General features: G+C 43.7%; 1 protein-coding gene and 1 long non-coding RNA gene across 22 annotated transcripts in view; one reads left to right on the forward strand and one right to left on the reverse strand.

Moving 5' to 3' along the window:
• The window catches only part of Foxp1 (forkhead box P1), a 597405-nt gene that overhangs the window by 280031 nt on the left and 303087 nt on the right, over nucleotides 1-14287 (reverse strand). The gene's annotated exons all lie outside the window — the stretch shown is intronic.
• Nucleotides 1-14287, forward strand: part of Gm52870 — a 30223-nt gene that overhangs the window by 801 nt on the left and 15135 nt on the right. The gene's annotated exons all lie outside the window — the stretch shown is intronic.

Raw genomic sequence — 14287 nt, forward strand, 5'->3', positions numbered from 1 at the left:
CAATTACGAAGACGCTCTCCTCTTCCTCTTTTCTGTTTTGAGTGTTAGCTGTTTCCAAATATCTGATTGTAAACTTCCTGAAAATGTCTACAATGGCAGAAAATGCTTTTAACAGCCAAATAAAGATCTTGCCAGTTTAATCACTAAAGAATGGATGTGAATTTTCAAACCTTTGCCCAGATCCAATACCTCCATACTCACTAGCCCTTGACCCTCCGACCATTCATACAGTCTTTTCTTGAAGGTTAAAATTTCTCAGTCATTGAAAAGTACTTTTAAAAAGAATAATAATAATTAAGATTTTCAAAGTGCCAGACCGTTACCTTCATAAAAATTTCACAGTCACATACTGTGTCACTGAAACAGAGAGTCCTAACCGCTCACGTGCTTCAGAATTTATGATCTGAAATCTGGTAGATGGTTACTTGTACAAGATAAAGCTCTGCCCCGCCTCCTGCAGCCACCCCTGCAGAGGAGGGCTGGGGGGAAGGAAGTTTAAAATACTGTTATCTGACCACTCTTCAAAAATTAACTGATACAATAAAAGCACCAGCAACGAATTCCCGAGGTGATACATACTTAAGACAGCTCCTGCAGAATAATAAAAAGTCAGGGCTGATCTCCCCGAGGATTCTGCTCCTTCTTGCAGCCCTACCCACAGAGCACCAGGGAAACATCTCCTCCAAAGGGCAGGGCAGGCTCTGACCCAGACACTGTTGATGTGGACCAGAACACACATCTGTGTTCTGCAGAGCCAGCACATCAGCCAAGCTGAGCAGGACTCCAGCCCACACTCTGAAGCACATTTTCTTGAGCTACCTAGCCCAGAGGAGGACATTTAAATACCACCAGAACTCAGCATCCTGGAGGGGAGCAAGACTGTATTATGTTGCCAGCAAGAACCCTGGAGTTGATCCCTGGTCCAGGCAGAGAGGCAAAATGTGACTCGTGTACAAGAGCCAGGCGGGTGACTAAATGATACATGTAATTAAGAACGGGCAGGGCCCAATGGAGCAAATTAAACACACGTGGGTCCTGGTGCGACTGGCAGAGCTCAGAAAGTTCCTCCTCTCCCCGGCTGGGAACCTGGGGCTGGCCTCTAAACTGTCTTGCCTTGTTTCTTATCAGATCCCTAGCCTACAGAAACCTAAAACCCCTGCAACTCATGTTTTATTAAAACATGTTTAGCATTCTTCTTAAAGATAGGTTTTTAACCCCAAATACCCATGAAATTAAATCTCCTATGCCACTTATCTGCACTGCTGGGCAAAAACTAAAGTTGAGCTAAACAGAGAGATAGCAAAATCAATAAATCACACGGCAGAACTAGCAGTTCAAAAGTTCACAGATATGATGGCCAGTTCAGTGCGTCTTAGCACTCAGCCAATCATAACCTGCCCCAGTCACTCCTCAGCGTAGAAACAATTCCATGGCAGCATTTTCATTAGCCTGTCTCATGGAAAATTGCTAGCTATTTATGTGTACGCTAAAATAAATTAGCCATTTCATCGAGTAGTGTGATTCTTATAAAAGACATTAACACAATACTCGATTTTCCAGTTGGAGTAAATAAATAAATCAATACATTCAATACTGGGTGATTCTTCCATTGTGGTGCTAGGGCTCTCAGCCTAAGTGTTTTTATTGGGTTTATTTGTTTCAATAAAAATTGAAATGGGCCAGTGAGTTCAGTGCAGGCATCTTTTTTTTTTTTTGAAAGAAATCTATCCAATATTAGGAAAAGTATTATGCAGAACACTCAAACTTATAATTTTATTCAAAAATCATTTTTATTATGTATTATTCTGCAACTCAATTCTGATGGGAAATTCCACCAAAAGAAAAGCCTCTGGCAGGCGTTTGGTTCCTGCGGTGTTTCTGTCCAACAGTTCCAAAATCAAGGAGGCTTCTGAGGGACAGCAATGCTTCCCGAAGCTGCGACCTTCTGCCTCTAGTGTGCCTCTTCCTTGGGCAGACAGAAAGGACAATGGGACATATGCCAGATGGCTTCCTCTGTCACACATTGATCTTGGAAGTGAGAAGGCCATTTATCAGCCCTCTGGGGGAAAGGCAGGGGTTTCTAGACTGCAGGGAAGCCAATAGAGGTGGGCCAGTGCTGATCCTGTCAATAAAGTCAAGCCTGGGGCTGCAATACACTCTGGAGGCAAAAAGCAGGCAGTGACACATGTGGGATTTTTAACCAAGTCACCAGCTTTCGAAACTAAAGGGAAATAGAGGACTAGCTGGTTTCTGCCTGCTGGTTTGCCTGATCACTGAACTCAGTGCTCTTCACTGCAGGGATACCCATTCTCCACTCTCCTGGTTAAAGGGCAGCTCAAGCACCCAGCTTTTGGCAGGGAGTCATCAGCCACAAGTGACCAATCAACACTCTTCTGGGCACTACTAGTTTGCTGATGGGTATAGCCAACCAAGCAGGCACATTTAACTACAGATACAATGCGGAAATTACTGGAATGGTGAAAGTGTGTGTGCTGGCTGACTCAAGCTTTAAAATCATACACAGAACATGTCTCCTGAAAAGAGAGAAATGACTGCAAAAAGACTCAAACATAGTGGTAAAGACAGGGCTCTCTCCAGTGTATAGCACATTTCTAAGAGCTCAGAAGGAACTGTCACAGCATGAATGAACAAAAAGAGAGGGAGAAAGAGAGAGAGAAAAGAAGGAAGAAATGAACGAAGGAAGGAAAAGAGAAAGAGACAGGAAAGAAAATCCTTATTAGCTAGCTATCTGGGGTTGTCCTTGGTCCCCACAACTGCATCTTGCAATACAAGAACTCAAAATAAATAAAGCTTTTTGTATGTAGCTTTCCAACTCTGAATATACACCAACTCTCATGTGCATGCAAACTAAAAACACAGCAGTGACAGACGTCCGCCACTTACAACTGAAATCCCTGGACCTCATGAAGCTATTATAACCTGCCACTCAATTGTATTCCCTTGTTTGCTGGTAAATGAGGACCCACAGTCAGGAGAACTCAGATGATCACAGCAAATGACAAGTGAAGCAGGTAAGGCAGTTCCTGATGGTCATGGCTCAGGTGAGAGATGGAGCAACCCATGGCTCAAGTGACCAAGCACCTGGCTCCCAGCAGCAGTGAAATAAGAGACCATCATTAGTATGGTGTAGGCACTACCTACATTCTGCATATCATACTCCAGATCAATGACTCCTCATGTACTGTGGAGGGCAAGCACTGTCATTATTCCACTCTGCACATGAGAAAAGAATGGCACAGACTGGTTATGGTAACTGTCTGTGGTCACACAGCTCGGAAGGAAGACAGCTAGGATCTGAACCCAGGCCGTGGGACACCAGAAACCACACTCAATCAGAATGTTGTACACAAACATGCACTTACGTATATACACACAACACACACACAAAATCACATGCATACAGCATATAACGCACAACACACACGACATACAACATATGTCTACACATACAATATAGCACATCACATACAATATACATATATGACATATACATATATTCATGCTACACACATATACATATAATAGACACAGATACAAATACATGTAACATATATACACAGCATATACATAAATATAGTATATGCACACATATACAAATATATATATGCACAAAACACACAAGCACTTATAAACACAAAAGATCACTATATACATGTTTTGTAAAATATATGATATATAATAAATGCACATGAAAAACTAACATCAATATATTTATATACTCAATATATCTATATGTAAATCTATAAAAACATACACATACTATGTAAAATATAGGCCATGTATAAATAATAAGTGTCCATATAAAGACAAGCACATGTATATATGTTCTCAAAACTAACATACATAAATTACACAAGATGTATATATATATGCATACATAAACTACATACAGATGTATATACAGACATATTTTTCATTGTCAATCATATAAAATTTCCATTGCCTGAATAGATATTACTTTCAGCACACCAAAATCTCAGCTCCCTGGAGGCACTGTACGATTATCCTTGATCCATACAATCCTGAGAATGTGAATGCGCTGATCTCAGTCCTACTGTGTATGCCTGAGCAGCATGCACTGGACCAGCACCTGCATGTTCCAGGAAGAGGCAAAGGAGAGCAGACGAACACTGATAGCACCTTTCACCCAGGCTGCTACAATATCCTGACGATGCCAAGTTCTACTTATCCAATACACCATGGAGACAGAAGACAGCCTCCCTGCCCAGGCATTCTTAGCATATTTTCCCCATTCCACAGGCATGGCAAACTGAGTCCTGGGTTAGTGATTTACTTTCAGTTACAAAGTGAGAAGCAGGTAGCTGCCCACATTATCCATGGCCATCTATATTTGGACTGCAGGGTCAACAACTCTTGAGCAATTCTGATGAGTCTGATTATTAGTTATAATATATCATTAATCTTTAATGACCTAATGACTAACAACAACCTCAAGTCTAGAGAGAGAAGTAGTGAAAATCACACACGGGTACATACAAATCACCACACCCTATGAAGGGGTACGTGACAGTGGGGTGAGCAGGAAAAGGTCCTTACAGGAGTGACAGAAGCTTGAGGAGCAGGCGTGGGGTTCTGCCTGCTCCCTGGTTTTCAGCTCAGGCTATCCTCCCCATCAGCCACCAGACAGGCAAATCGGGGCCTTGACTTGGTCTCTGTGGGCTGCCCAATTCATCACCCTTTCTTGGGACTAGAAACCATAGGAACATCAGACAAGCAGCAATGGAGGCTGCCAGTCTCTTTTACACAGCAGCCATGGTAACACTTCATCTCCACGATTACCCTGGAAGGCACAGGTTGACATCCCTACCAGTTTGCGACAGATAACAAGACACTGAGAGGTTAAGTAACCCACTGGTGACCACACAGCAGCTAAGTGGCAGAGTCCAGATTGGCAACTAGCTCTGGCGGGGATTTCTGGCCCTAGACATCGTATCAACACCTACCCACTCACCGGAAAAGGACACCGTTAGCAGCCTTCCCTGTTCTGTTTGATATCCTGGCTACTGGCATTGGCTGACCACCAATTAGTGGAACACCAGGCCAAAGCACCGTTATGATTTAGAAGGTTGTCTCTGCTCATTCAAGAGTGAGAGGAAGGGAGGAAAAGGGCAGGGCAGGGGTAGAATAGAAACAGAGGCACAGCACAGCACTCAATTCTCCATCCACAGATACCTGAGAGTCTGCTAGATTCCCCAGGAAGCAATGGGGTCCAACCCATGCCTCTGACAGGCAGGATTTCACTATGTAGCCGAGGCTGGCCTCTGCTTGTTTCTGCTCTTTGAGCTCAGAGATTATAGCTGCCTGCACAATGCTTAACTCCAGGGATGACTTTAAAAATCTAGCTGCAAAGGGCTGGAGAGATGGTTGAGATGATAAGAGCAAGGGGTGTTTTTCCAGAGGATCCCAATTCAATTCCCAGCAACCGCAGGACAGCTCACAAAGTGTCTATAACCCTAGGTCTGGGAGACCTGACACCATCACACAGACATACATGCAGGCAAAATGCCAACACACATAAAATAAAAATAAATAAATAATTCTAAAAAAAAATCTAGCTGCAAAACTCCTCGTGGGGCTGGGGGCTCAGAGCAGCAGGTAGGTTGCTTGCCTAGCATATGCCGGGCCCTGGGGCTGGGCCCCAGCATCACAAAAAAAAAAAAAAAAAAAAAAATGGACTTGGTGGTGCTCACGCATGACCTCGGAGTTCAGGAGGTAGAGGCCGCAGGACCAGAAACTCAAGATCATCCTTGGTAAGAAGAGTTCAAGGCCAGCCTGAGCCATAGGAGGCCTTGCCTTAAAAAAACAAAACAAAACAAACAAACAAACAAACAAACAAAAAGGAAGGCTGTTGGCATATTGCTGTTTGTTTTTTTTTTAATTTACATGTGTGTGGGCATACTGTCACTGTCTTCAGACACACCAGAAGAGGTCATGGGATCCCCAGTACAGATGGCTGTGAGCCACCATGTCATTGCTGGGAATTGAACTCAGGACCTCTGGAAGAACAGTCAGTGCTCTTAACCGCTGAGCCATCTCTGCAGCCCGGAATTGCTGTCCTTGAATATAGTTTGTAAACATTCGGAAACATCAGGCATCCTGCAGAAAAACACTTGTTTTTCAAAGACCAGGAGTGACAAGATACAGTTTAGGCAGTAACATGCCCATTGACTACCTCTTCCTTACAGAATACTACCCACGCAGACTGGAATGGTGCACTGGGCTCCAGGTGGGATGAATGCTCTATCATAAGAAGAAATCGAAGTATGGATGAAGAGACAAAGTGACTGTCAGATCATCCACATGATGTTAGAGATGTATCAGACCTGTGTGTGTCAGGGGTAGTGGTGGTGGTCTTTAACAATGAGCAAATACAGAATCAAAGGCCACAGTCGTGGGCCTGCAGGTCACACACAATACCAAGTGCGGGTTGTGAAACATCCTGGTCTATGTGGCTTCAGGCAGGAAGTTGAGCCATCTAAGAAGCATTTTGGAGGGGGAATGATAAACATTGCAACAGAGATGGGGAGTAGTCTGTAGCAAGGGTCCTCTTTATTCACCTGATCCTTATACCCAGAAATTCCTGTTTTCATAATGATGCAGGAATCCCAAAATGCACCTCCACTGCAAATTAACTGCAAATCGGTAGAGCCTATCCATCCTTCTCTCTCCCCACATACAGGGATAGCTTGCTACACCGCAACTCTCTCAGCTTCCCACTCATGGAGTAAGCTGACACTATGTGCTCCTTGACTCCCTCTGTAGTTAGGCATGGTTACTTGTTTGTGTTACTTTCAAGTTTTTGTGACCAAATAGCTGACCAGAGAGTAAATTAAGAAGAGTGGGTTTTATCTGGGCTTATTTCACATCCTAGCAACAGAAGCAGGACCCAAGCTGGTCATGTGACCCTGGCAGCAGGGAAGCATCAGGAAGGACAAAGAGGGGCTGGGGCTAGGAAACCTCAAGGCCTGCCCCCAATGGCACACCCCTCCACCAACTCTCCAACTTCTAAAGCTTCTATAATCTTCTCAAACTGTTCAGACACACAGTCAGATAGGCAGCAAGTATTCAAACGCATGAGCCCCTGGGTGGGTAGGGAGATTTTCATACAAACCAAAATGTCATATAACTTAGTCCTGACCAAAGACATATGGGGCAATGCCTGGGAAGGTTTCCTTCTTTGACAAAGGAAAGGGCACATGATGAAATGTTCTGCCTCACTGACTGACATTTCCCCCACTCACTCTGGGCCTTAAAATGTCCCAATTAAAAAGGAAAGGCCCGGTGTCTGTGCAGCCATCTTGTGGCCATGAGTCTAACCCTCTGACTCATCGGGGTACCAGATCAGTCTTGGGCTGCCATCGTTCAGACATAGTAAGTAAATGATAAACATCCTTATAGGCTTGGCTACTGTGGATGAAATTTGCTGTGGAAGGGGTTCTGTGGATATGCAATAATTGACTCCTCCCAGAACCCAACAATGATGAGAGAGAGAGAGAAAAAAAAAACTTCCTTCACAGAACCAAGGCAAGGTAATTAACCATTTCTCCAAGTATCTTGGGGGTTCTGCAAACAAACAAACAAACAAACAAACAAACGAAAACCTGTCACTGTAGAAAACTACCTTGGTCTTCAGAGCATCTCAAATGCAGACCAGGAACCTCCTCCTTCCTCCCTGTCCCAGGCCAGCTTTGTTTAAGGCCTTCAAAGACTTGGCCTGGCAACCATCCTTCTAGAACGTACCATGGTTAGCTCAATGTTTATTACAACAAATCAACCAAATCACAGCAAAATGACACAAAATATCCTAGGACTATAGCTTCACGCCAAACCTGGGCACACAGTAGGGAGACTGGCACATACAGGCCCCAGACACACAGTCAGCTCTGAGCCAGTGATCCAGACTTCCTGTTCTAGCATGTAAGAACAGACTCAGACCATGCCAGGACCTGTTGTGGAATGCTGTGCCCTGTACAGCAGTCATTACCATCTTCATCAGAGAGGCGATGAGCATCCAATAAGAGACGCCCAAGATCTTGCTCATGTCTTTTCCTCATAGAAGGAGGTAGCACGAGGGTCATTAGATGCTATGATCTCAGACACCCTTTCTTGACTCTCCCTGTCAGCTGGATGCAATTTGTTTCCAGCTGTATAGGGTCTTGGGGTCTCAGGAGGTGCTCAAGGTTACAGAGTATGGAAGGTTACCTGAAGTGGTGGTGGGGGGGGGGGGGGGCTCCATCTATGCAACTATAGGAATGTCATCACAGATGCTAGGATGAGATCTCTCAGTGTTTCAGCTGCTTTGGGTCACTCGTGTTCTGTGGGTCACTCCCATGACCTCAATGGTTCCCCAAGATGCCAACTGTGGAATTAATACTTTATTCAGCTGCTGGTACCCTATCTGGAGGAGTAGATATTGGTTTGTGTTTCCCAAGGCAAAGCACACACAACAGGATTACTCCGAAGGAATGGAACAGTGGCGTCTTCGGCACAACCTGCACTGGCTGTAGGTGCCCCTGATGCACACACAGGAAGACAGCCAGCTGAAGCAGGATCCGGAGTGTGGCCTGTCTCTAGGCCTGAGTGAAGCAGCTGTGGCCTGGAGCATTCAGTATGTGCCACTTCCCCAAGTTGTACCAGAATCGGAAGAGAAGCCTGGTAAAAACATGCATCCTGGGTGCTGGTGGAAGAGTCAGGTCAAAAAAGCTAACCAAAACTCACCTTACAATAGTCGGAAAAGGTAGGCAGGTCCAGCGCTACAGACTGTTGCAGCTGGCAGTGGGCAATACAAGGAGATCAGGTATCTCCAGGGTTGCTCCAGAAACATCAGCTGACCTGGCTGTCTAAGTTCAGGCTGTGTAGCCTTGAGGAACTAGCATGAACTCTCTAAACCTGAGAGTTCACAACTAGAATATTTAAATAACAGAGGTAGCCATAACCATACAAGGTTATATCAAGAATTAAAAGACATGACATATGTCTAAATCCTTACCAGGCACATAGTAAGTGCTCAATAATTGCTGCTTGCAGTTAGCAGCGGCAGCATCAATATTCAGTGTTAATGAATCACTGGGGCACTGTCACATCCCTTAGCGAGCACTCTACTTGCAAAGGGACTCACAAGATGTCATTTCTTAGTTTTCTCTTCTCTCTCTTCTCGATGAAATCCTTAAGCATTTAATTCAGTTGTGATCCTCTTTGAAAAATTTGAGATTACATGTTTGTATGTTCTTGTGTATATGCATATGTATATGACATGAACACACATGTATCATGCTGGAGAACTATTTTGGGGAGTTCTGGCTCTATCATTCTCTGCCTTACTCTTTTGAAAACAAGGTCTTTTTTTTTACTGAGTCTAGAACTGTCAGTAAGCTTCAGTCATGCTCCTGTCGTAGCTTCATCCAAGCTCCCATCAGAGTTGGAGTTATCAGCTCATGAATAACCAAGTTGGGATCCAAACTTAGGCTCTCAGGCTTCGGCAGCAAGCATTCTGTCCACTAAGCCATTGCCATACACCTCACCCTTTTACTTAGCTCACATATTATAGCAATACACTGTGTTTGGTGGCAGTAAGAACTTGGAAAGCATTCATCAACTATACCACATCAACACTCTCAGGCCAAAGCAGGAGCCTGCCCTGGGTTCAATGCCAGCTCAGGTTACATAATTAATTTGAGCCCAGCCTGAGATACAATGTGACATCCTACCTCAAAAACTCCAAATAACCTCCAAATCAAGTCTGGGTCAGTTACATGGCTACGGTTGCAAGGTCAGCATCCTTAGGAAACACTGGGCTGCTATGGCACCCTCCTCTGGAAAAATGGAAAACTAAAATCAGCCAGCATGCTAAGTATATCCATTCCTTCTATGGCTAGACCAAGGTGAAGAGACAGGCCATTGACATCTGGCCCTGTGGTTCCTACATGAAAACAGTGGCTAGCAGGGTGCTATACACCCCGATGTCAGCCAAGACTCCCGCCAGCAGACACAGGGAAATGAATGGCTATTTAGACATTCCTAGCCTACAATAAGTAGATTAACCTATGTATTTAAAAGTCCATCAAAGCTTGGTGTAATAGTGCATGCCTTTAATCCCAGCACTTAGGAGGCAGAGGCAGGCAGATCTCTGTGAGTTCAGCCTGGAAAACTTAGTGGATTCCAAGACAGACAGAGCTACATAGTTGAGTGCCTGTCTCAAAAAAAAATAAAATAAAATAAAAAATAAAAAATAAAAACAAAAACAAACAAAAAAACAAGAACAAAAATTAAAAAGAAAAAAATGCCCACCATTAATAAACAAGACAACTTTAAAAAGCTATGTAGAAGGTATTTGCTCATTTAAATAAGCAATTAAATACCTAGACATAGAAGTAACATGTTTGTTTATACCTTAGACATATAAAGATATTACTCCCAAATGCTGCATTTCTCCTCAGTTTTGAAAAGAGCCGTAAATTATGATTTCTGAAAATATTTTTTGCACATTGGACACATTCTTTTATATCAACACACACTCTACATTACTTGAAGAAAAACACTTCAGTCTGCAATAGATAAAAAAGTTAAGAATGGGGACCAACAGACGGCTCAGTGGTAGAAAGCATTTGTTGCTCCCGCAGAGGGCTGCAATGGCTTTCTCAGCTTCCAAAGGAGGTGGCTAAGGACCACCTGTAACTCCAGGTCTAGGAGATCTGACCATAGCTTTCAACTTCCACAAACACAAGGCACACCCAGAAATAACACACATACAAATACCTAAAAAGTATATAATAAAAAGCAATTATATTTAAAAATAAAAGATGAGGCTGGAGAGGACCCAGTAGCTATCGGCAGGTAAAAGCACTCTCCTTGCACAGACCTAGGACTGGTTCCTGGCAACAGCACACAGGCTCCCAACCGTCTGTCAGTCTAATTTGAAGGGATCTGACGTCCTCTTCTGGCTTCTGTGGTACTGCAAACACTGGTGCACAAAAGGCACCACGAAAACATTCATACACAAAAATAACAAATCTTTTAAAACCTAAGAATGGCTTGATTTCTGTCATTTTCAATTGGTTCTCTATGGGTTAACATCTATGGGTCCACAGGTTTCTCAATCACATTAGTGGAAATGAGAATGTTAAAAAAAAAAAAAAAATCCAAACACTGAAGTACCCTCATTCTATGCCCTTGATCAGCTAGGGTGTGCACTTTCTCACGCTCTTACTAGTTCTCAGTGGAAATAAATTCTTCCTTCTGTTTCCATCTTAATTGTCCCTTCACAATAAGAACACCAGGGATCCCCTTTGAGCCCATTACCATGTGACTAAGAAAGACAGGTTAAGCATGCACAAATAGGGGGTACTAAGGGGCTGAAGAGAGGCTCAGTGGTTAAGTGCACTAGCTGTTCTTATAGAGGACCTGGGTTCAATTCCCAGTACTCACATGGTGGCACATAACCAGCTGTGATCCCAATTCCAAGGCATGTAAAACCCTCCTCTTACCTCCACAGGTACTAGCCATAAATATGGCACCCATATATACATTCAGGTAAAATACTCATACACATATAATAAATCTGATATGTTTTATAATTAATCTGTTTAGAGTTATAACTGCTAGGAGAGCAGAGCCAGCGCAGCTAAGTGCGCACTTGCCTCACAAGCATTGGGAGCAGACTCTGAAACCTAGAGCCCTGCTGCTTCATCCCCCAGCACTGCAAAGGCAGAGACAGCCCAATCCCGGCAGCTCACTGGCTTGCTAGCCTCCTTGGTGAGTGCCACGCCAGTGAAAGACATCTAAGGAAAAGAAGGTCCACAGTGCCTCAGAAATGACAGCTGAGGTTGTCCTCTGTCATTCACACACAGGCCTGCACATATGGGCACAGGCACCTGTGTGGATGTGTATGCCTGTGAGCGCGCACACACACACACACACACACACACACACACACACACACACACACACAGACCACGCATGGGTGCAGGTGCGGGTTAGGGGGAGGGAGGAGGTCGTATTTACTGGTCACGCCTCAGTATAGACTGGCATTTGCTGGAAAGTGTCTCCTTTTTGGTTGGCTGGCCTCCCTAAGCTCCACAAATGCCAGGATCCAGGCTCAGCAATGACACACTTAACTGTTCCATATTAATGCTCATGATAATGCAATCTTTCATTTGGGTGATTTAAACGTCCCTCTAGTCCAACTTACAGCTAGATATACACAGGGTGCTTCATCAATCATAACCATTTTTATTCTCAGTCTTGAACAAAACTACTAGAGAAGGTGAATTTCAGCTCCATACTGAAGAGGGCTTTATTATTAGCCCTTGAAGACTGCCTCTCCTCCTTATCCCTGCACTGGATCCCACCGGCTTCTGCAGATTCCCTCCATCCCCAGCGTTTCCCACTATGGCTCATCCTCACCTAAATCCTGTCCTTCATACAAGGTCCCACTGGCTCCACATTACAGGATGAGGAAGCTTTTCCAGGTTGTGAATTCTAGGTAAAGAATGTACCCAGAATTCTCCTCCCAGAGGATGGAGTCAGAGCAAATGGCATGAAGCGGTCCTGACAGTGTGAGGAGAAGCTAAGTACTGCCTCATGCTAAGAGCCAGTGGCTGGGCTGGGCTGGGCTGGGCTCGATGACTCAGTCAGTAAAAAACTTGCCTCACAAGCATGAACAATAAGGCTTGACCCCAAGCACCCAAATAAAAAACCAATAGAGATAGATGTAGTGGCACACTTTTATAACCCCAGTGCCAAGTAGGCAGAAACAAGCAGCTCCCAGAGGCTCACTGGACCCCAGCCTAGCATACTAGGTGAATTCCAGACCAGTGGGAGACCCTGCCTCAAAGAATAAGAATAAAAATAAATGTAAGATTCATATGAAACCTGAGGAAATACACCTAAAGTTGTTCTCTAGGGCACACCATATGCATATACAAAAATATATGCACCTGTGTACACAGACAGACAGACAGACAGACAGTCAGACACAGAGGCAGAGAGAGACCCAATGGCCCACTGATTACCACAACTTCCCTTAATAAACACACTTGAATGGATAACAATCCCCCCACCATTCTTGCAAGGGCTTTCCATGGTTTCAAAACCAATATTTTCCCACAGAGCACGCAGCAAAGCAAATCTGTCAGGGCCATTACACCCATGACTGTCCATCAGGATTTGCTTTGCATCTAAGGTGAGCATCCTCTAAACTGGAATATCTCAAGCAATAGCTAAGGCAGCATCTCCTAAGCCTTGAAGCACCCTCCCACGTCACAGGGAAATAAATGTCACCACCAACACCTGAAATCCTGTCCCTCTAAAATGCTTTTGTTTACAGTCAGGGAGAAATCTCTCTTGTTTTAAAAAGAATATCTAACAAACACTCATTTGTGAATTACACTTTTGTTTTCTATCTCTCCTTCCTTCCCCCCAAAACCCCAAATTCTCCCTTCTTAGAAATCTACCTTTAGGCCAGTACATTTACAGTGTCTTTCCCCCTCTCCTGGTCATCTGCTAGTTGAGGTCTTGAGGCAATGAAAATGTTGTATTACTGCAATTTGGTGTGAAGACGCTTCTAGAGTACATCTCTGTGTTTATTAACAGAAGAAATGCATTCAACTAATTTGACTTGTAAGTCTGATAAAAATCTCCCTGCGGGAAAAAAATCGATGATTCTATTATGATGAATAATCCTTTGAGGTGAAAAATGAGAAATATACATATTGGGTTTTATTATATATTAATTCTAACAGGGTCTGAAGTGAAACTCAAGTTAAGCCATCTTTTAGATGTTGGAAAATGGCAAACTTCCATGAAAACTACATGCAAGAAGTAATTAAAGTAAATGAACATGAAATTAAACAGCACCCCCATAAAGGAGGATATAAAAGTAAAGATTATTAGAAAAAAAAGATTGTCTCCCTGCTCTATATTAATCTCATGAATTGTACATTTACTCTGCTGCTCTTTTATTATTTGATGATAGGGTTTCACAGAGTGCGCTTTATTAGAACTTATTGGAGGGAAGTCTTCAGCCGTGAGCTGAGCTACGGGGTCCTGGTGGATTACTGCACACAAGACCACTTCAGAAGCCAGAGATGGCTTGCATTTCAAGTGCCTCTGGCTCTTAGAATGTCTGCGTCTCCAATGTTGAAATAGCTTTAGACTGAGGCCAATGTGCAAACCAAAATTCATGTGACACCCATACCATATGTACACAGGTTGAAGGAAATGCATGGGTGAATGCATTCAGTGCACC

Source organism: Mus musculus, chromosome 6, assembly GCF_000001635.26.
Source record: "Mus musculus strain C57BL/6J chromosome 6, GRCm38.p6 C57BL/6J".
In the NCBI taxonomy this organism is placed as follows: domain Eukaryota; kingdom Metazoa; phylum Chordata; class Mammalia; order Rodentia; family Muridae; genus Mus; species Mus musculus.